Raw genomic sequence first — 22,416 nt, 5'->3', positions numbered from 1 at the left:
TACAAGGTGCCTCCAGCACACCCTGGGTTTAGCGCCAACATATACATATAAAAAGAACCATTAAATGCAAAGGAACTGTTATTAATACAACAGCACCGTGTATTAGTATTCAAAACAACAATAATGTTGTTCAGTCATTTTTCAGTTAAGTCCAACTCTTTGTGACCCCATTTGGGGTTTTCTTAGCAGAAATACTGGAGTGGTTTGCTATTTCCTCCTCCACTTCATCTTACAGATGGGGAAACTGAAGCAAACAGGGCTAAGAGATTTCCATAGGGTGAGGTCAGATTTGAATTCAGGAAAATAAGTCTTCCCGACTCCACGTTGGCACTCTCTCCATTGTGCCACCTAGCTGCCCCTGTGTGTTAATATATTCCACGAAATGCTTTAAAACATATATAATGTCATTGTTGTGAGCTTTCTTATAATTTCAAATCTAGATCAAAACCCTTTTTGAGCTTTTGTGGGTTCATAAATTTCTGTGACCAAAGGCACACCATCATACTATGGCCAATATTCTCATCATGAACTTCTCTTAAGTTAACTAAGCTGGTTTTTGACTGACAAATATCCCATCTCCCTGTACCCTCACACAAGCCTTTTAGAATGGTAGGGCCTGACATACATGTAGCTACACTGGTAAAGATTTCAGGAACCATAGGTAACCTCCACATGATAATGAGATAAGAGAATAGTCACAGAGTAAGACAAATGTAAAATATATATTTGACTTTTTTTTTTAATCATCTTCTTAAGTATAAGATAAGAGAGACAAACTTAGGATTTTCTGAGGGAGAAAAAAAGATCTGGAGAAGGTCTCAATTAACTATAACCTCAATGATGTTAAAAGTATAAGATAGTAGCAAAAGTAAAGAAAAAAAAGCTAATGCAATCTTGGGTACAATTGATACCCAATAAATGAATAGATGTCAGTACTCTGCTATGATCAGAACATAACTGGAGTATTGCTCTCAGTTCTCGACCTCATATTCTGGGAAGTACATTGAGAAGATGGAGAGCTTCTAGAAATGAGCAACCAGCATGATGAAGGAGCCACATCCATGTCATATGAGAAGTGGTTAAAATAACCGGGAAGCTTTGGCCTAGAGAAGTGAGGATTCAGGGGTACGTGATAGTTGTCTTCATGTGATTCAAGGGCTGTTCCTATTAAGAAAGGTAGAACAAAAAGAAGTGAGATAAAGTTGCAGAGAAAAATTTAGGATTGATAGGAAAAATATATTCCTGACAGACATTCTCTAGGTAGAATGGGATGCTTCTATAAATACTAAATTCTTTTTTCATTGAATGTTTCTAAGGAGATGCTGGCCCATAATTTGTCAGATGACTTAAATTGGGCCCTCTTTGGAGAATATAGATTAGATGAGATGACTACTGAGGTCCTTCCAATGCTAAAGCTCCATGACCTCAATGAAAACTAATATATGATGATATGATACAGTAAAATTTAATATATAACATAACAATGTGAAAATGTGTAGTAAAGATAATTGGAGACTAGATAGCATATAACAAATTTTTATTATATAGTGCACATAATACTTACACAAAGAGTTGGAGAAAAAAAATAAGTCGATTGGGCTTTTATGACTTTGAGAGCTTTTGGGGAGTGATCTAGGCCTTGAAGGATGAATAGGATATGAATAGAGATGGAGGAAGCAGTGGTGGAGAAGCAGAGAGAAAAGAATGAGTGAAGACTTAGGATGAACATATTAGAGAATAAGGGAAGCTATAGGGCAATGATAAGCAATATCAGAGCTAAAAATAGCATGTGCCAACTTAATGTTAAGGGTTTTTTTTATTAATTTATTTTGATTTATCAACAATCACTTCCATAGGCTTTTGAGTTTTAAATTTTTCTCCTCCTCCCTTCCCCCTTCCCTCTCCAAGATGCACACAATCTAATATAGGCTATACATATACATTCCTATTAAACATATTTTCACATTAGTGATGTTGTAAGGAAGAATTAGAACCAATAAAAGGAACCATCAGAAAGAGGAAACAAAACAAAAGAAAAGAAAAAAATAGCAAATGGTATGCTTTGATCTGCATTCAAACTCCACAGTTCTTTCTTTGGATATGGAAAGCATTTTACATCCTGAGACTTTTGGAGATGTCTTAAATCCTTGCATTGCTGACAACAGCTAAGTCTATCAAAGTGAGTCATTGCACAACATGGCTGTTACTGTGTACAATGTTTTCCTGGTTTTGCTCACTCTACTCAGTATCAATCCATATAAGTCTTTCTAGGTTTTTCTGAAGTCCCCCTGCTCATTTCTTATAGCACAGCAGTATTTTATTATATTCATATACCATAGCCATTCCCCAATTGATGGGCATTCCCTCAATTTCCAATTCTTTGCCACCACAAAAAGAGCTGCTATAAATATTTTTGTACATGTGGGTCCTTTGATGTTAAGTTTTAAGTAAAGACAAGGATGTACATCATACAACTTCTCTTTGGCTTCTAACTCACCAGTCTTAACTTCCTAATTATCTGTTTCAACAATGTGCTTACTATCTATTGAGAACTGCCCTGAACATAAGGAGGGGATAAAAAGAGCAAAGAAAAAAAAAGTAGACTGTCTTCACCATCACAAAAGAAAGTTGAAGATACATGAAAGACACATCTGAAACAGTCAAGGTCATTTAACAAACCACATTTAAGTGAGCAGTGCTGTGTGTAGTTCACAGTGCAAAGACAGTAATACTTACTAGAGACAGAGTCTAAGAGTGAGCAGAGGAGCAGGGTTATGTGGCTAAACAAGTCATGCTTCCTAGAGGTGGCCAGATAGTATTTTATAACTTTTAAAAATAGGAACATTATATTCACATGAGCTTTCAACCTTGTTGTGGTTAAGTCTCTTTTCCTTGCTTGACACGTATCTCCTAGCTATTAGTGGAAAGAGCTTTAGACTTAGGAGTTAGAAATTGTGGAATCTAGAGCCTTCCTGGCTATTGGGCAACCTGGGACAATCACTTTTTCTGTCTTGGACTTGGCTTTCTTAACTGTAAAAATTGGAGGTTATGTTAGAAGTTCTCTAGCCTATCCATCTCTAGAATTCTGTAATTCTTTCAGTGAGTATGAAAGGAACAGTATTTCGTAAAGTGTAGACTGGGGTAAGTTTTTCCCAAGGCCTTGCTCTTTTTAAGACTATATTTATAAGGTCTTACCCTTTTAAAGCTGTTTTTGTTTTCCTGAACACTGAAACTCTCTTTGAAATTCAATTGACTGAAGGGATATGCCATTCTGAGACTGACAGAGATTTTTTTGTCATCAGTACGAAAGGAACTGAGGGCTCTTCCAGAAGCTTCAGACTTGCAGATAAGCAGCATAACAGATACTTCAGGCAAGGATGACTAGGAAGAAAGTGATGCCTTGGGGCATAAGAGGGAAGTTCAGAAGATGAGAGGAGAGATTGAGAGTAATGAGTTCTATTTTGATATGATGAGTTTGAGATGCCCAGGGACATCTAGATTGAGATGTTTCAAAGGCAATTGTTAACATGGGACTGTAGCTCTGGAGAAAGACTTTTGTTGTTGTTGAATCATTTCAATTGTGTCAGACTCTGTGACCTCATTTGGGGTTTTCTTGACAAAGATACTGGAGTGGTTTACCACTTCCTTTCCCAGCACATTTTACAGATGAGGAAACTGAGGCAAATAGATTTAAGTGACTTGCCCAGGGTCACACAGTGATTAAGTGTCTGAAGCTGGATTTGAACTCATGAATATGAGTTTCCCTGATTTCAAGCCCAGTGCTCTAGCCACTGCGCCACCACCTGGCCATGAAATAAACTAGAACTAGCATATAGATCTAGGAATTGATTATCTGCATAATCCATAGTTTTAGTTATTATGAAGTTAGAATCCAGGTTGCAGTGTTGAGAAATGAGTGAGAAAAGAGGAACAGAAAGCATCAAGTAAATAAAGCTTTTTTTTCTGGGAATTTACCTAAAAAAGAGCAGAGATAAATGTCTATAGCTTAGAAGAATTGAGGATAGTGTTTATTAGGCTTTTTTAAGGCTTGGAAAAATAGGTATGTTTGCATATTGCATGAAAAGAATAGATTGGACATGTTTGAAGACTTCAGGCAGAGGGTAATGATTCAGAGGGCAATGTACAAGGAAAGCTGAGAGGAGATTGTGTCAAGGTCACTTGTAGACATGATGTTCTGGGAAACCAAGATGGCTGAATTTTTATTAAAACTGAAGGAAAGGAGGAAAGAATGGAGGACGATAACAAGGAATTTTGAAATGAAGACAAGTAGAAAAGAAATAAACAGCCTCAATTTTCTCTGTAAAGTAAAAGGATGTCATCAGCTGAAAGAAGATGTGGTTGGAACCTTCCCTCTTTCACGTCATATAGTACTTTCTCTTAAAACTCTCTGTTTCACTTACTATGTAATATTATATACTGTAATTATCTACATTTGAGTCTTATCCTACTGTAAGCTAAATGGGCAAGAGGACCAAGTCTTATCTAAAGTTTATGTCTCCCTTAGCTCTTAGCACAATGGTAAATAAATGTTAGCCGAGTGAATGAATGAATGAATGTTCAACCCTCATGGAACTAGATCCCTCAGGAAATTTAACAATAGCACCTCTGAACAGTTTCTGGGCCAATTCCATTCTCTTCAACCAACAATTATTTTGTGCTTGCCTATGACCAAGTCTCTGTGCTATGCTGATATAAAGGAAATAAAATGGGACAGGAATTCTCCTAAAAGAGCTTAAATTTAAATGAAGGGATTTAACTTTTTCTAAAAATAAAGGGAAGGTATTCTAAACATGGACAAAGACAAAAAGGCAGACATGGGGGTATTATCAATAAATAATAGTTAGCAATGCAGTTTGATTGTGCTTTATAGTGCAGGCAGGAAAACAACATAAAATGAAATAGAAAAGGTAGGGGGAGCCATCCTTTGGAGTGGAGGGCTGTCAAAACCAGGCTGAGGATTTTCAGATTTATTCTAGAGGCATTAGGTAGTTATGAAATATTTTTGATGGGTAGGGGGAAGTACATGATTAGAAATATTACTGTAATGATGAAGTGGATTTAAAATACATTTATTTGCCTATTTTTCTGTGTTATCTTCAGTAGCTAAAATTTGCTTTTTAATTTTTCTGAATAATTAATGAAATTCAACCACCATAGTAGAATTTATTATGTGGTGGTAGTTCATTCAGTGCTCTCAAACTCTCTAAAGATTCTTGAGATTATAAAAATCCCTTTTAAAATTAAACTCAGATCCCAAGCAACATCATAAGGCATTGTTTGTTTTTATTTTCAAATACAGCCAAATAATATGTTTTTATTAATAAATTTGGTGATTTCATTGAGGATGATTTTTAAAAATCAATCTCAAGAAGTAGAAAGTACATAAAAATTATGAAAAATAAATCATTGCTGCCACAAGGCTCCTTGAAGCATTGTAGAACTAATATAGTAAATCAGTTCAGAGCTTTCTACCTGAAGGTGAAAGACTGACAGAAAAAGAACATTCTTCTTTTGTTATTTTCTTATTTAAAGTTATTTTCTAAAAATCTTAATTTTTTCTAGACATATTCTTGGGGTATTTCATCAATTTAATCTCTCAATTTTATTCTGTGAATAATAATGTCAGCATGCAACTGACACTTTACAGATACTGTTCATATGTGATAGCAATTCTGTGGGGTTGGTGCTAGCATTATCCCCATTTTGCAGATGAGGAAGTGGGCACTGAGAAAGGTCAAGTAACTTACAAAGGTTTATACAGCTTGAAAGTGTCAGAGACTGCATTCAAATTCAGATCTTCCTGCATCTACATTCAGTGCCTTAGCCACTACAATACCTACTTCCCTCCTGAAGTATATTTAGATAATTTATTATTGCTTCAGAAAAGCCTCACTATGGTAGAGTAGACATGTTCCAGATAAGTCTATCTAGTAGCTAACAAAGCAAGGTTTACTAAGCTGCAATAGGGGAATGACATTCAGAACAAAGAAAAGCTATTCAGCAAGGATAAAGTGCTGATTCTTGGGATCTCAGCTTTCCCCGGTTTATATCGTGCTGCTTGTCTGCTAGCCTGAAGCCTTGGGAAGAATATTTAACTTTTTTTTGTGCTGGTGAGCAAAAAGTTAGGTCAAGTTTGGGATCTTAGTTCTCTTGGTCAACTGAATTTCAAAGACAGCTTCAATGTCCAGGGGAAAACAAACAAACAAACAGAAATCTTTAAAGGTTAAAACCTTCAAAATATAGCCTTAAAAAGAGCAGGACCTCAGGAAAAGCTTACACCAGTCCATACTGGGCCTCTAGGAAATATTGATCCTCTCAATAAAAGAATTACAGAATGCCAGAGATGGATACGAGTTTGTGGAATGTCTAATCTAACCCCCAATTTTTACAGCTAAGGAAAACAAATCCAAGACAGGTAAAGTGATTTGTCCCAGGTTACCCAATGGCTAAGACAGCTCTAGATCCCACATTTTCTAACTCCCAAATTCAAAGCTCTTTCTACTGATAGGAGACATGTGGCAGGCAAGGAAAAGAGAGCTCCCATGGCAATGCTTAAAACTTGTGAAAATACAATGTTCATATTTTTAAAAGTTACAAAATACTATCTGGCCACCTCTAGGAAGCATTGCTTATTTAGCCCCACAAGCCTGATCTTCTGCTCATTCTTAGCCTGTCTCCAGCACTTACTCTTGTCTTTGCACTATGCACTGTACTCACCACTGTTCACTTGAATGTGGTTTGTTAAATGACCTTGACTATTTCAGACTTTTTTTTCAGATGTTTGTTTTTATTTTCTTTGCTCTTTTTATCCCCTTCTCATGCTCAGGGCAATTCTCAATAGACAGTAAGCACATTGTTGAAGCAGATAATAAGGAAGTTGAGGCTGGTGAGTTGGAAGCCAAAGAGAAGTTGTGTGATGTACGTCCTTGTCATTGCTTAAAACTTAAAACGGCACATGATATTTTGGCTCTGATATTTTCTTATCATTACCCTATAGTCTCTCTCATTCTCGAATATGTTTACCCAAAGCCTTCAATCTTTCTCTTCTTTCTGCCTCTCCTCCACTGCTTCCTCCATCTCCATCCATAGCTTATTCATCTTTCAAGGCCTAGATCAAGTCCCATCTTTCCTCCCAAAAGCTCTTGGCAACATAAAAACCTAATTGATTTATTTGTTCTCCAACCCTTTGTGTGAATATTGTATGTACTATGTAATTAACAGCTTAATATATACTATCCTATTTTCTAATTATCTCTTCTATATATTTTCACATTGTTATATTATGTTATATATCTTACCGTATCATGTCATTTTGAACAAAAGTATCTCAGGATTAGAAGACACCTTAGAGATTTCCTGGTATAACCTCTTCCTGATTCGTGGAATCTCTCCATAAAACTAGCTACCTTGTGGGTATCTAACTTCTGTTTATAGATCTCCAGGGATAAGAAACTTGTTACCTCTTAAGGTAGTCCATTCCATTGTTTCTGAGCCTTATGGTTAACCAAAATCTGCCACAATTCCACCTTAAGATGCTTGTTCATCCTGAGGCAAAGAAGAAAAAAAAAAATGGGGTCACTTCAACATGACTCCTTTGAAAAATATTTGAGGATGATTAACATATTCCTCAATATTTTCCAGGCCTTGCCTTTTCTACTTGTACCATTACCACTACCTCTTCCTTATCATTAACCTGAACTGTCCCCTAGATCCTTTGGTTCTATTAGCTGAGCTTTTACCTTATCTTGTAGATGTCCAGACCTCAATACCATTTTCTACTTATTCCATTCCATGCTGCAACACAAAACCTATTCCTGTTTCTAGCTCATCTTTGTATGTTACTTTCTACCATTAGAATGTAGGCTACTTGAGGTCAGAAACTATCTTTTTTGTTTGTTTGTTTTGTTTTTAAATTTCCATAGCTTAGCAAAGTGTCTGACACATAGCAAGTCCTGTATGTGTGTGTGTGTGTGTGTGTGTGTGTGTGTGTATTTATCATAAAGGTGGGGCTTCCAGAGGTATGATGATCAGAGATAAGGTAGAAAACTGAAGGTTGTGGTCAGGAGGAAGACAAAATCAGGGAATATGTTGCCATAACATTTCTGAACCAAGAAGTCACCTGATAATTCTAGATTTAAATGAAGCAACTTCGACATAGTCAAGCCATCCATATGAGATATCCATAGAGTTCAATGTGGCTGATGGGATTGAAACATAAGGTAATTTTTTGTTTGCTTGCTTTTTTATTTGTTCATTTGTTTAATAACTCGGATTCTTGTTCTGAAGTAACTGATTCTCTTTTAACATACAGGGGGAATTGAGTGGAAATTCATTATATCTCCTTGGGATCTGTAATGAATTGCATCCACTTATGCACAGGCCAAAGAATGATTCTACTACTTGATGCTTTCTATTTGTTTACATTGATTTTACATCTTAATTAAAAGCTTTATTTTTTTGTGTGTTTCATGCATAATCAGTAATAGAAATATTGTGCTTTTGGAAGCAGGGTCTTTTTTGGGAAAAAAATGCTTACCCCAAATTACCTATAGTTACTTGAAGGAAGTAGTAAAGAACACAAGTTTTTACTGACAATATTATAATTTCATTTATCTTCCTAAGCCATGGTCTCATGTCCTTCCACTATACTATCTCTCTTCCCTAGACCCATTACAGCTTATCAAAGTTCCTCCTAAAATCTGACACACAAATTGGACACACAGATCTGATCTGACTAGGGTACACCATAGTGAAATAATAATATTCTTTAATTCTGGACACTGTGTTTCATTAATGTAATCTAAGATAGAATTTGCCTTTTGTTTGTTTGGTTTTGGTTACCATTATTGAACTCATAGTCAACTATAAGTTCCATCAAGCCACTTGTCTCAAACTGTAATTGCGCTATTGATTTTTTAAACCTTAATATAGATTCAGGCAGTTTTTAGAAGATGAAATCCAACTCATTAATAACCACATAAAATGTTTCAAATCATTAATCATTAAAGAAATATAAATCAAACATCTATAAAGTACACCATATAACTATCAGATTGACAAAGTTGAAAAAATGGAAAGCAACAAATATTTAAAAGGCTATGTTAAAATAGGTACATTAATGTATTATTAATGGTGATGTGAGTTGGTCCAGTCATTCTGGGAAGCAATTTGGAAGTATGCCCTAAAAACTTCTGAATTGTACATATACTTTGCTACAGTGATACCATTAATAGGTTTATACACTAAAGACTACAAAGAAAGAGGAAAAGAACCCATTTATGTAAAAATATTTTTTATCAGCTCTTCTTTTGTGATGGCAAAAATCTGGAAATAAAAGAGGTAGCCATTAAGCTGGGGGTACCTGAATACATTATGGTATATGGACATTATAAAATACCATTGTATTTCAAGAAGTAAGAAAAGGGACAGATTTAGGGAAATTTGGTAAGATTTGTATGCACTGATGCAAAGTGAAATGAACAGAACAAGAAGAACAATTTATACCATAAAAATAGCATTTCAAAGACAAATAGCTTTGAAAAGCTTAAGAACTCTATCAATATAAGGACTCATGATGAAACATGCCACCCATTTCTAGACAGAGATGTAATAGACTAAGGGTACATATTGAGATACATATTTTGGACATAGTCAATGAGGGAATTGTTTTTGCTTAACTTTTCATATTTGTTATAATAATGATTTTTTTTTCTTTTTACAGTGGGAAGGGTAGGGGAGGTGGAAATGGGAAAATATATATTTTCTTACCTGAAAATAATCAAATTTAGTTAAAAAATAAAACCAAGATAAGAACTTATTACAATTATTCATTAGAGAGATCATAAGGACCTGTTTTTTTTTGGGGGGGGTGGTTTGGGGTCATGCTGGGTGAGTAGGGGAAGAGTTATAATGAGATTGAAAGGTATGAATATAAGATATTTCAGAGGTAGGATATTGTTAGAACTTTATAAATTATTGAAGGTTAAGAGTAAGAGGAAGGTAAGAATAAAAAATATCTTAGAATTTCAAATCTGGTGACTTGGTAAAATGTTAACACCGTTAAAAGAAATAGATATATTCAAAGGAGTAGTAGATTGATAAATTGGTAAATTGATAAAAGGAGGAAAATTATGACTTTAATTTTAAATATGATGAAATTGAGGTAATAGAAGTCTATCTAGACAGATGCATCTACAAAGATATTTGATAATATGGGTCTGGGACTTGGGAGAGAAGCAGGAAAATAAATAAATATATGTGAAAGTCATCTGCATTAAAATGACAACTGAAGTTATTGGAATAAATGAGATTGCCAAGTAAGAAGGCATTAGAGAAATGAGAGAAAAAAGCCAAAAGCAGATCTTTGGGAGGTACCTAAATGGAAGGGGAAAGAGGGTAATCCAGGGGAAAAAAGTGATTTTGAAGGAATGTTAAAGCTATAAGAGGAAAATAAGTTTCTTTATTTGGCTTCCCAAGGCATAGCTTGTTAGAAAGGACAAATCAGGTACTTAAAGTGAATTTGAAAGAGCAAGGCACTCAGACAACAACAAGAAGTAATAATAGCTGTCTGGAAGCAAGGAAGAGATATGACAACTACAAAAACCATGCAGAACCCCAAAAGAACAACAGCTTTGGCTCAATTACCAAAAAGAAGAATACCTGGGTAGAATGTTAGGGTACTATTGTATTGTTGGGTGCAGTGTAATGATGGTTCATAATGGTAAAGATGTATGAAGCAGCATGATGCTATGGAAAAATCACTGGCCTACATGTCAAGAAAGCAAGGTGTGAGATATGATATTGTCAATTGCTAGCTTTATGACTTTGGTTAAATCAATTTAAAAAAATTCAGTTTTCATCTTCAATAAAATGGGATAAGAATGTTTCCACAACTTATCTCATGGGATTATTATTAGGACCAAATAAATATATGCAAATACTCTTGGTTAACTCTATATAAATATGAACTATTCTATGTCTACCTTTGATACATGGTGTTTAAGGCATTGAAGTACCTAATAAATTTTAGATTCCCATTCAGAATGGTTAAAAATTATTTTGAAAATTATAGTTTGTTTTTTTTTTCCTGGTATTTAGCGAGGCCAGGGAATTATTTGATGTCTTCAGTCCAATCCCTCACCATACATATTATAAGAATCAGTCCTGGATAACTTAAATAACTTTTCCTAGTTGGCCACATAGGGCTTGAAGGGCAATAGGAAAAAAAAAGAACCCAGCTGATGGAAAGCGTCTCAATTAGGCAAAACACACACTGGGCTGACCCTGAGGAAAAGAGAACATCACAATGTGAATTAAGCCTCTTCAAACCCCTTATGAGGATAGAAATTTGTATGTAGATAAAAGCATCAAGGTATATTCTGCATTCCTAGGAGAACTTTAGTGACAGGACATAAGTTGGGGAGAACTGTACCACAAGAGAAGTTTCATAGTGCTGGCATGTGGATCTGCCATATATTTAAGTTGTGACAGAAAGAGATCCTGCATCTTCTATCATGAGAGGCAAGCATGTTGTGTCCTCTTTGCCATCCTGACATAGAAGACCCACAGCAAAGAACCTGTTCTCTTTAAGGGGAATTAGGGATGGGGAGAGGAGAATGATAGAGGCGTGTCTAGAGATGCTACCTCCTGGTAGCTACAGAGACATACAGGATGAATGATAGTGACCAATGATTGGCTTCTGGGAGTTAAAAAGAACTGCAGGATATGTGACAGTGACCATTATCCACTTCAAAATGTTGTGTTTCATTAGACACTGCACTGTGAGGAATTGTAAGTAGCAATGTCTTCTGGAAGCCCTATCTAGGCCATGATTGTAAGTGATAGAGGTTATTCCAATCAGTAAGGGAAGGCTGTTTACTGCTAGGCACCTCCATATTTCCATGAACTCTTATGACATATATCATGAAGAAGGAAGACAGAGGGAATAGGTGGCAGCCTCATCGCTGATAAGAATTGTAATCAGTTCCCATCTCTGACACATACTGACAGTGTAACCCTAAAAAAGGTCACAATCTCTCAGTGCTCTAAGTAACTAAAATTATAAGATGCAGAGAAGGTGCAATCTCGACTGGTTGAAGTAGTTTCCTCACCTGGGGGTTCCCAGTACCATTGAAATCATAGGTTCAGGCCCTATGCCCCACTATGAGTTGCATTTGTTTTATTTGGCACATAAATGAACTGCTATTCCACGCTCCTAAGGAGAATTTGTAATAGCACAATAGGGGGTATCCACATTTCCAGATTTTTGGGGTGGAGTAATTAATCAATGATCCAAAAAGATGAGAAATTCTACCACAGATACTTAGGCCATTCATTCACTATGAAAAACACTAACTTCAGGGTTTTCCACCCCTACTCCCCACATACCTCCATGCAGCACATGTGCTTAAAGGGGTAAGACCCAATTATGCATAATATATTTTTAGTTTTGATGCCTTTATTCTTTTATGATGATGTAGCACATATAGAATCTAAGCTTACTCCCCCAACCATACTACAATATACAGGTTAGGTTGCCAGAGCAACACTGCTGATACACACAGAGTTCTAGAAACAACCTGAAGGTTTAAGAGGTTTCTCTAATACAGTTGCTTACAAGCTCAGATCCAAATTACTCCCAACATTATGAATCACCAGTGTATGTGTTTCCCTAACGTCAATCAACCAGTTACAAATTACTTCAAAACCATGTAATTGATGATTGTTGTCACAATATAATTTTGACCAGTCTCCTCAATGTCAAATAACCTTTAACTTCAATTAGCTTTTTTGAGTGTATCAGATAGGGCACTAGGCCTGTAGTCATGAAGACCTAAGCTTAAATCAGCTTTAGACACTTACCAGCTATGTGACCCTGGCCAAGGTGTTTAATCTCTTATCTGCCTCAGTTTCCTCAACTGTAAAATGGGGGAATAATAACACCTACCTTGCAGGATCATTGCAAGGATCAAATGAGATAATATTTGAAAAAGTGTTTATCACAGAGCCTGACACATAGAAAACCAGTAGTATATAAAGGCTTATTCCCTTCCCTCCTTTTACACACAGATATTTACTGAGAAAATATAGCAAGTAGCAAAGAATAGAATCTTCTGCCACTTTAGTCTTTGGGGAGATTGGGCTCAGCCCATGCTCCCCAAGTTTACTTACACTATCTTGTTTACATGACAAGGTTTCTCACCCATATGTATGTCATTCTACACCTTGACTGGGTCCAATAGACTGTCTCTTCACTGAACATAACTGCCACCAGCAGACTCTGCTATGGACTCCAATTGCTGGACTTCTGGTGGCTCTTTTTACTTTTTGAAGCTCATAAGGTCATAACTTGGTCTCTTCCATTCCTGAAACTCATACTCCTAAGAACAGGATCGAACAGACACAAAGAGACAAGAAGAAAAGTGATGAGATGCATTAGCCACATGGCTATGGGCACATGGCAACTGGTGAGAAGGTGGGTGTACTTCACCTAGTAACTTATTTCTACATCCTCAATTGAAATATGCCCAGGAAATTAAACTGAATTCAACCATTTAATATATATTTGCATGAATACTCAGCTCCAATTCAACAGGAATTAAGAAACTTTTTGAAGCCAACACAAAAAGTCACAAATACCTGTGCACCCTGAAGGGAGGCATTATGCATTCCAGGAAGCAGTCTCACCAAAATATTGGTTGGTAGAGCAGCAGGGAGAGAATATCGTACTTGCTCTAAGAACTGTGTCCTCATTCGAGAGTCCTCTCCCTTATATGAATAAAATAAACTGTTTTTGCATAATGATAGAAACACCAAGCCTTGTAATTTTTTGATATTTACATTGAAGTCAGCTAGCCAAATCAATAAACATTTATTAAGTGGTTATTATGTGTCAGGCACTGGAAATACAAATGCACACAATAAGAAAGCCAGTACCCTAAAGGAGCTTATAATCTAATGGAAGAAAACAAAACATAAAAAGAAATTGAGGAAGCAGCAGGAACCTCTACCCTGGGGCATGATGGAGAAAGAAATAAGGGAGAAAGAAGCCTAGAGACAAACACATAAACATGGCTTACCTGGGACCTTCTTTAAAATAGAGGTACTGGTGTAAACTGAGAAGTCAGCAGAAAGGGCCCAGGCATGGAGAGATCTAAAATCAGAAGGCCACAAACAAAATGAACTATCAGGATTTATATTTTTGTGATATTTGGCTTAATCTCATTTTGATTAAATTGGTGTTAAAAATAACCTGTTACTTAATTAAATTAAAAAGAAGTATAAATAAAATTAACAATAAGAAACATAAAGAGCTGGGCTTAGAGTCATCAGACCTTAATTCAAGTCCTAATTTCAACATATACTTGCTGTCTGACATCAGGTAAGTAACTTAACTTCCCAGTGACACAAATATTTCTAAGTAATAAAACATAGAAGAATTGCCAATCAGCATTGGTAGAGGGAATTTCCTCATGGGAAGTTCTCTACACCAATAAAGTCATGGACCTAGACCAATAGATAATAATAATTTGTATTCTAATGTCATATATAAATTGAGTTGTAAGAAGAGGTGAGGTGGAGGATTAGTGAAAAGTCATTTTAGAATTAAAATGATGATAGATAATCCAGAAAGAGGAAAAAGATTATACTTTATAGAATGAAGATTATATATTAAAACACGTTTACCCTGTTACTATATTTTATTTATATTATGTAAATCATCTTCTTGTTTCCTGAGATACTGTGTTCCACATTTCTGTTTACTTGATACTTTTTGTTTTTATATCATTCATTTTCTTATATTCTCTTACCTATTATCATAGTACTATAAAACACTCCCTTATAATAAAGATACTGAAACCAAAACTGACCAGTGAAGCTGGTGGATCTGACAGTATCTGCAAAATTCCACATCCATAGTCTCCTATGCCTCTATTGAAAAAAGGAAAGTATAATTATTCATCATCTCTCCTCTGGGATTAAGGCTGGCCATTGGGTTTAATCTAAAATTAGTTTCCATGCTGTTTTCCTTTATAGTACTATTGTGAATATATGTAAATGTGCTGTTTTCTTCATTTTTCTACCAATTAATTCAAGTCTTCCTATATTGGCCTTAATGTCTTCCTATATTCACTATTTCTCACAATATGATATTATCCTAGTTCCATTAATATGTCACAATTTGTCCAGTGATTCTCCAATTTACAGACACTTACTAAATTTCAAGTTTTATTTTTTTTGCCACCACAAAACTATTGTTATGAATATTTGACCAGAACTCACCTTTATAGTTTATTTACTTATTGATTTATTGATTTATTTATTATCCCAGATCATGGGAATTTCATGCCCCAAATCATGTCTCCTGGTCAATTCTCTAAAATATTACTTAGCTCTGAAGTTAAATATTCTCCATTAAAGATGAAATAAAACCAAATCCTAAAAATTAAAATAAAAAAACTCCTCCTATAGGCACAAAGTCAGCCCTTCTCCTAGAGAAAGTAAATAGTTACATGAGTGATTGATTCCCCTGTCCTTTCCTCCTTCCTCCCTACCTCAATCTTCCCTCATCAGCTCCCTGGTGTTGATTTTTGTTTAAGAGGCATAAGACCTTTTATTTACCATTATAAATAAGCCTTAAAAAGCAAATATTTATCTCTAAAAGAGGTAACAGATTAAATTTATATCAATGTGTACAAATGTCTGCATTAGAATGCAGATCTGTTTTGGAGAGAAGAAATTATTGGAAGGAGAGAAGACAGCAGAATCAGAATAAATACTGAGAAAAGAAAGAACACAAAGAATAGTTCACCTTACCTGGGACAATTGTGTTGAAAGAGTCATTTCTGTCCCAGTTCTGAGTCCATTCCCTTGTAGCCTACCTATAGTTCTTGACCTTCTACCCTGAAGAGATGGAGAAGGGAGTTCAGGTCAATGGTGGAACTCAGAACTTCATCCCCTTCAATCTGGGGCAAAGCTCTAGGTTTAACTCTGGGAGAGAATAAGAATTCACTGGGTAACTGAAAAAAGGGAAGGAAAGGGACTCCATGTAAAAGATATAGAAACAAGTACCTAGCATTAGAAAAGACTTATTACTCATACTTCTCAATTTTTCCTGGGGCCAGGTTTCTCTGAGTGTACATTAACAACACATTAGGGTACACACACACACACACACACACACACACACACACACCTATACTTTCTGTACAAAGAGAATATTTCAGACAGTACGAATAATGTCAGCAGAACCAGCAGCTTGCGATTTATGATCCTCCCTCTTTCACCTCCCCACCACTCCCCATCCCATCACTTCGGGCAGGACTGTTCCCTAGAGTGCTGGCACAAAAGGAGCCTATATATATATACAAAACTTACATATCAGTTTGTTATTTGGTATTCTTCTTTATCACGCTGGAAATATGCCATATGGCAAATAAGCTCAATACCACAATGCTTATATAACAAAATTCTTTCTGATTTTTTTTCCTTCTTCCCAAGCGTTTTGTTACTTTCATTTGTTTTCTTTAAAATTCCATGTAGTCCTGTCCATATTTAGTTGTTTGCTGGACACTTCACTCACAAAGAACATTGATGAGCATTAGGCTAAAGATTGATGGTTGTCCATTTTTTCCTTATGGGGAGAGGGTGGTGCTAGGAATGTATGTAGAGTCCTTAAAACTAATGGACTTAAAAGGAAGTCTACTGATTAATGAACTTCCTGGAAAGTTATCTACTTTTAGGGCTTGGAATTCTTCATTTCTCTTGCTTGTATTATGCTCCCAAGATGAAGAGAAAAGCTTACACAGACAAAATAAAAGCAAGGCTCTCCTAGTATTGTGAGGGAATCTGTTGAGGTGAGGAGAAACAGGTGTGCCTAATGTTTAAAGAGAATACTAGTCATAAAATATTCTCTTTTTTAGCTTTTGGCTCATTTACTTGGATGTTTCATCAAACATATGGTTTCATCTCTTGTTCATCTATGGGATAAACCACAATCTTTTTTTAACTCAAATATATTTTGCAAACATGAGTTAAGCATATGTTTGTATAGAGCACTATGGTAGATTCTGGATGAAACAGAAAGTTTAGATAAAGTAGCGTTACTGATTAGAAGAAACTTACAATCTAGTAGAGACATTAGATAAACAAGGACAGTGTGAAATAGAGGAAAGCGTGCTCAGCTTGGAGACAGAAGTCTTGGGCTGAGCCTGGGCTTGGTAATTTTATGTTTCTTTCCATGGGTGTGCTTCAGGACTCTATCCCTGGCCCTCTTCTCTTCTCTCTCCACATTCTCAATTTCTTGGAAATCTCAACAACCCTTGTTAATTCAACTCCTATTTCCATGTAGATGACCCATCATGGCATAGTGGATACAAAGCTATATTTATAGTTGAGCAGGCTTGAATTTAAATTCCACCCCTAATACTCACTAGCGTGACTATGCACAAGTCACTTGACCTCTCTGAGTATCAGTTTCCTCATCTGTAAAATATAGTTGGACTAGATGACTTGCAAGGTCCCTTCCAACTCCAAATCTTTGATGTCTTTGATGCTACAGTCCTCTGACTCTCAGATTTTTATGTTTCCCTAGTCTAAATTACAGCCCAAATGCTTTTGAACACCAACTGAATAAGCTGAGGAATTCCCAATGTCAGTATGCCCAGAATAGACAATCATGATTATTTCTCCTTAAACCAATTCCACTCTTAACTCTTCTACTGCTGTAAAGGTCACTATCATCCTTCAAGTGACTCAGGATAACAGTTCAGTTATCAGTCAGCAGGTATCCTCAACTAGAAGATACTGTCCATCACTCATCATGAAAAAAAAAAAAATTGTCAGGTCTTAAGGGTTCTATTCCTCCAAGTCTCATCTCCTCCTCCTCCTCCTCTCCTCTCACACAGTCACTATTCTAGATCAGTCACATGTTCCCTTTCCTCTATACTCTTGCATTGTCCTTCTGATCAGTCTCCCCTACCTCCAGTCCCTCCGTTCTCTAATGCATGCTCCCTTAGCTGCCAAACTGTCTGACAATGTCACTCCCCTGCTCAAGAAAGGTTTTTAAAAAAATGTTTTATCAGATAAATATTCAAACCAACTACAAAGGACCTATGAAGGAAGATGCTATCCACCTCCAGAGAAAGAACTGATAAATAGAAATATGTACAATATGGTTTTACTATATGTGTGTATATCTATCTATCTATCTGTATGTATGTATGTATGTATGTATATGTATTTGTGTTTAATTGTAGTCTTCTCTATGGCAGGGTAGGATAGAAGGGAGAAAAAAATTAAAAGTATGGAGCAGAGAACAAAAGAAAACTTAGAAGGAAGCAGAGAAAAGCAGGGTAGCTTTGAAAACAACATATAGTATTTCATACATAGTTTTTTTTTTAAGAGTAAACAGTCTGAAATGGAAATTTATGGTTTTGTATTGATCTTCTTTTTATGTTGTGCTGTGTACATGAAAATGTTCTTTTTTGGTATCTTTTTTGTATTTAAGTTCAAAATGAATAAAAATTTAAAAAAATGTTTTATCAGATTTGAGAGAGATTTGAGGTTTGCCACCTTATAGCTGCTCAAAATTGAATCTGAATTACATAATAACAAAAATTTCTTTGTTCATTGATGCTGATGATACATGGTGACCTATTGGAACATTTAAATACATTAGATCCACCAGATCCTTGACAGCTTACAGGAGAGTACTGGGAGCTAAATAAAGTCATCAGGCCCTTCTTTGCAGCTGTTCCTGCTCTTGTCAATATTGTAGACCACATAGCCCAGGACCAAGATGATTATGAGGTTATCAAACTTGCCAATGAATTTTTTTTCTCTATTTCTGTAGCTGAGACTAGTCAAGAACAATGTGATTTCACCTGGGTAGGAGTCCAGTATACCCTTTACCATCCTTACCCAGGGCTACCTGAACTCTCCTTCATATTGACACATTATGGTGGGCAGAGACTTGAAAGGGGGCTCATTTCCCAAAGGCATTGATGTGTAATGGAGGTGTCAAATATGCAGTCCAGCACTCTCAAATCCAGCCAAACTATATTAAAAATGTAATTGAAAAATATTTAACAAAATAAATATATAATAAACATTGATGATAGCAATATGTGGTTTCCTAAATCAATATCCCTGAAGGAATCTTTATGCATACTTTAATGTCCACATTTCTATTTGAGTTTGACACCCCTGGTGTACACCACTATATTGATGACATAATGATAACCAGGTCATATGAGGCCACAGTGGCAGAAGCCCTAGACCATATGGTTACATATATTGGAACAAGGGATAAGAAAGCAATTCTATGAAAATCTAGGATACAGCTCACTCAGTCAAGTTTTAGGCAATAGAGTGGATGGGGGCAAACCTAGAGGATTTCTAACAGTCCAGAATAAGTTACTGATTTTTGATTCCCCATGCTCTAAAAAGGAAGCCCAGAGACTCATTTGAGTCTTTAGGTTCTGAAAAACTCACATTCCTGACCCAAATATCCTGATAACCCTGAGTCACTCACAAATCAGTGTCTTTCAACTGGGGCCCAGAATAGGATACATCTCTGTTTTTTTTTCTCTCTCTTTTCTTTTTTTTTTCTTTTTAACATGTGTTTTTAAAACTTTGGGTTACAAATTTTAGGATACATCTCTGGAAGATGTAGAGCAGATAGTCCCACAATCACTCTCCTTGAGCCCTTATGACCTTGTATGGCCTGTTTTTCAGGAGATGTCTGTCCATAAAGACCAGGTTGGATGGAACCTTTGGGATTCACCAAACTGAGGCCAGAATAAGCCACTATTAGGTATCTGGAGCTCCCAATTCCCACTCGCTATACTGTTGACTGCACTCATTTGCCTCTTACAAGGCCCTTGTTATTTCTGAACAGATGACACAGAATTATACAGCTACCCTTTATCCAGAGTTGTCTGTTATAGGTTGGGAAATAGAAGATGGCCTTTCTAACAAGACAGGCAAAGCATAGAAAGTTTCTATTGCTAAATGATCATTGTACATTAGAAATCACACTTTCCCTGGGTCCGTCTGGTGTTAATCATCAGAAACACGTAGTGATTATGCCAGATACTGGGGCCACCAGTCCAGATCCTGCAACCCTGCCTCCTCCACTGGCTCAGTGAGCTCCAACATATAAAGTTACCCTAATTCTGTCCCCAAGTGACAAAATTGTACTTTCCAATCTCAGGGCAGGAGAATTTCCTCTAATGATGAACAGCTGCATAAGTATACATCTTACTGCCCAGATCAGAGGTCTGACATCTCAAAAACCATGACCGTGATAAATCAATGCTACTCTTGAAAGGGGAAGAACTTCCTTGTCTAGTGGTTTCTTGGAGCCAATCTCCAGGGAAATGTGTCTAATAAGAATGGACTGTTTTTGGACACAGTTCTTGGTGATTCCCTCCAACCCTTTTTTATTCCTTCTCCAGCACAGAATGGCTTTATCCTTAAAGTCCTTGCCCCTTCAGAAGGCACTATCCACCCTGATAAAGCAGCTTGAGTCTACCTCAATAGACAGATTTTCTTTCTTTTGAGATGGTTCAAGGAGCTTCTTCCCAGAAAGGGCTTAGCGGACACAGGGATAGTATAGTTTGACAGCATCTTGCCAGGGTGCTGAAAATGTTGCTATGAAATTGGTTTGTGTGTGTTTACCTTGAAGAAAGGAGATCCCCATGCTGACTTGGTTGTAATTCTGAGTCACTGGATAAGAATGAATCATGGCCTCTCAGACTTGGTGGGTACCTGAGATTATATGAATTGCCATACTTTGATGATTGCCTGACCTGGTGTATTTCCAGATGAAAATGGGGGGGGGTGGGGAACATCCAAAATAGCTATGTGTTACTGTGATCTTTGTCACATATCCTTGCTGTAAGGGCAAAGTAAACCATTTCCTTTGCTAAATGTTCAGTGACTTGTTAAGTGCATCATTTCATCTCAACATTAGACCTGTACTAAGAGGGTGCTGGCTTTAGAGCTATGTCTGCAGTACACAAGATACTTAAGTGTTACTAAATGAATCGATAAATAAATGATTGCACTTACTTTATGATTCTCTGACATTGAGGCATGTATTCTCAATTGTATCATTATTATATTTATTAAATAAATATATAAGTATATAATTATTTCACATAGATATTTATAGTCATAAATTACATATGGTATAGATAATGTTTAAATATGTGAGTAAAAAAAACTGAATGCAGCAAAATGATTATTGATCTAATTTCCCACAGCCTTTCTATACTATCCATAGAGTTGAGGACCCAAAAATATGCATTCAAATCACTTGCAGGCTATTATAACAAAGCCTGAATAAGTCAGATTACCCATTTTTTTTCTTTATGAGCTTACCATAGTAGTATCAATATATTTACAAAGTAGGGTAAAGTGGAAAGAAGTTCAGATTTGGAGTTGAAGAACCTGAGTCCAAGTTCTTGGTTTTGTTTATTTGTTTGTTTTTTGTTGTTTTGTTTTTCATTAACTGTGTTTTCTTAGGCAAATAACTTCCTCACACCTGGTTTTAGTTGTTTCATCTATAAAATTAGGGGGGTAAATTAGATGGCCTTTAATGTCCCTCTAAGCTCTAAACCTTCAATACTGTTAATCATGTTAATGGACCATTTTTGCAATTGTGTCATTTCCTTAGCATAGAGCTCAGAAGTTTGGCTTACATTTTCCTTTGTCTTTTGATACTGTTCCACTCTTCAATCCTTGTCTGATATTATTCTCCTCCTGCTTTTTGATGCTTCAGTAATGTTGGATTCTTTATTGCCCCCAGAAGAGGTCTTATGCCCATACCAGTGAGTACTACTGTCCTAGGTAGAGTAGGCATTTATCCAATATTTGCTATTTGTTGAATGTGGTTTTTTTTGGAGAGAGACACTGTGTTTTAAATTATTTTGTTATTTATATAACATGTTTTTGATGGGTGTCATTTGTTTTGGAGGAAATAGAAAAGGAATTCAAAAGCTCTCTAGGGAAACATAGGATGCGTAGTTCCGGAGGTAGCAGCATCCTCCCCTTTCTTCCTCCCCCTTGCCCTTAGAGAGAACATCAGGAAACTTGAAACAGGCTGTTTGGGATCAAGCAGGCCAGAGGGATTCTTTGAACTTTTGGAGGAGCAGAAAGGACAAAATATAGCAGCAGGAGGGAGATAAAGCTAGGGACAGAAGTAACTCAAGAGGCACAAGATTACTATAATGATTGAAATTGTGGACTAAGTAGAGGTTGGCAGTATAATGTCTCAGCCTCCAACTCCTGATTTATGAGGAACGTTACGTTTATTAGGAAGCACCCATCCTTCTGTAACAACTGTGAAAAAACTCTGCAAAGGTTTCTTTAGCTTTCCCTCCATCCTTC

Source organism: Vombatus ursinus, unplaced genomic scaffold, assembly GCF_900497805.2.
Source record: "Vombatus ursinus unplaced genomic scaffold, bare-nosed wombat genome assembly UNPS02014830.1, whole genome shotgun sequence".
NCBI lineage: Eukaryota > Metazoa > Chordata > Mammalia > Diprotodontia > Vombatidae > Vombatus > Vombatus ursinus.
Note: the sequence above shows the minus strand (reverse complement) of the source record.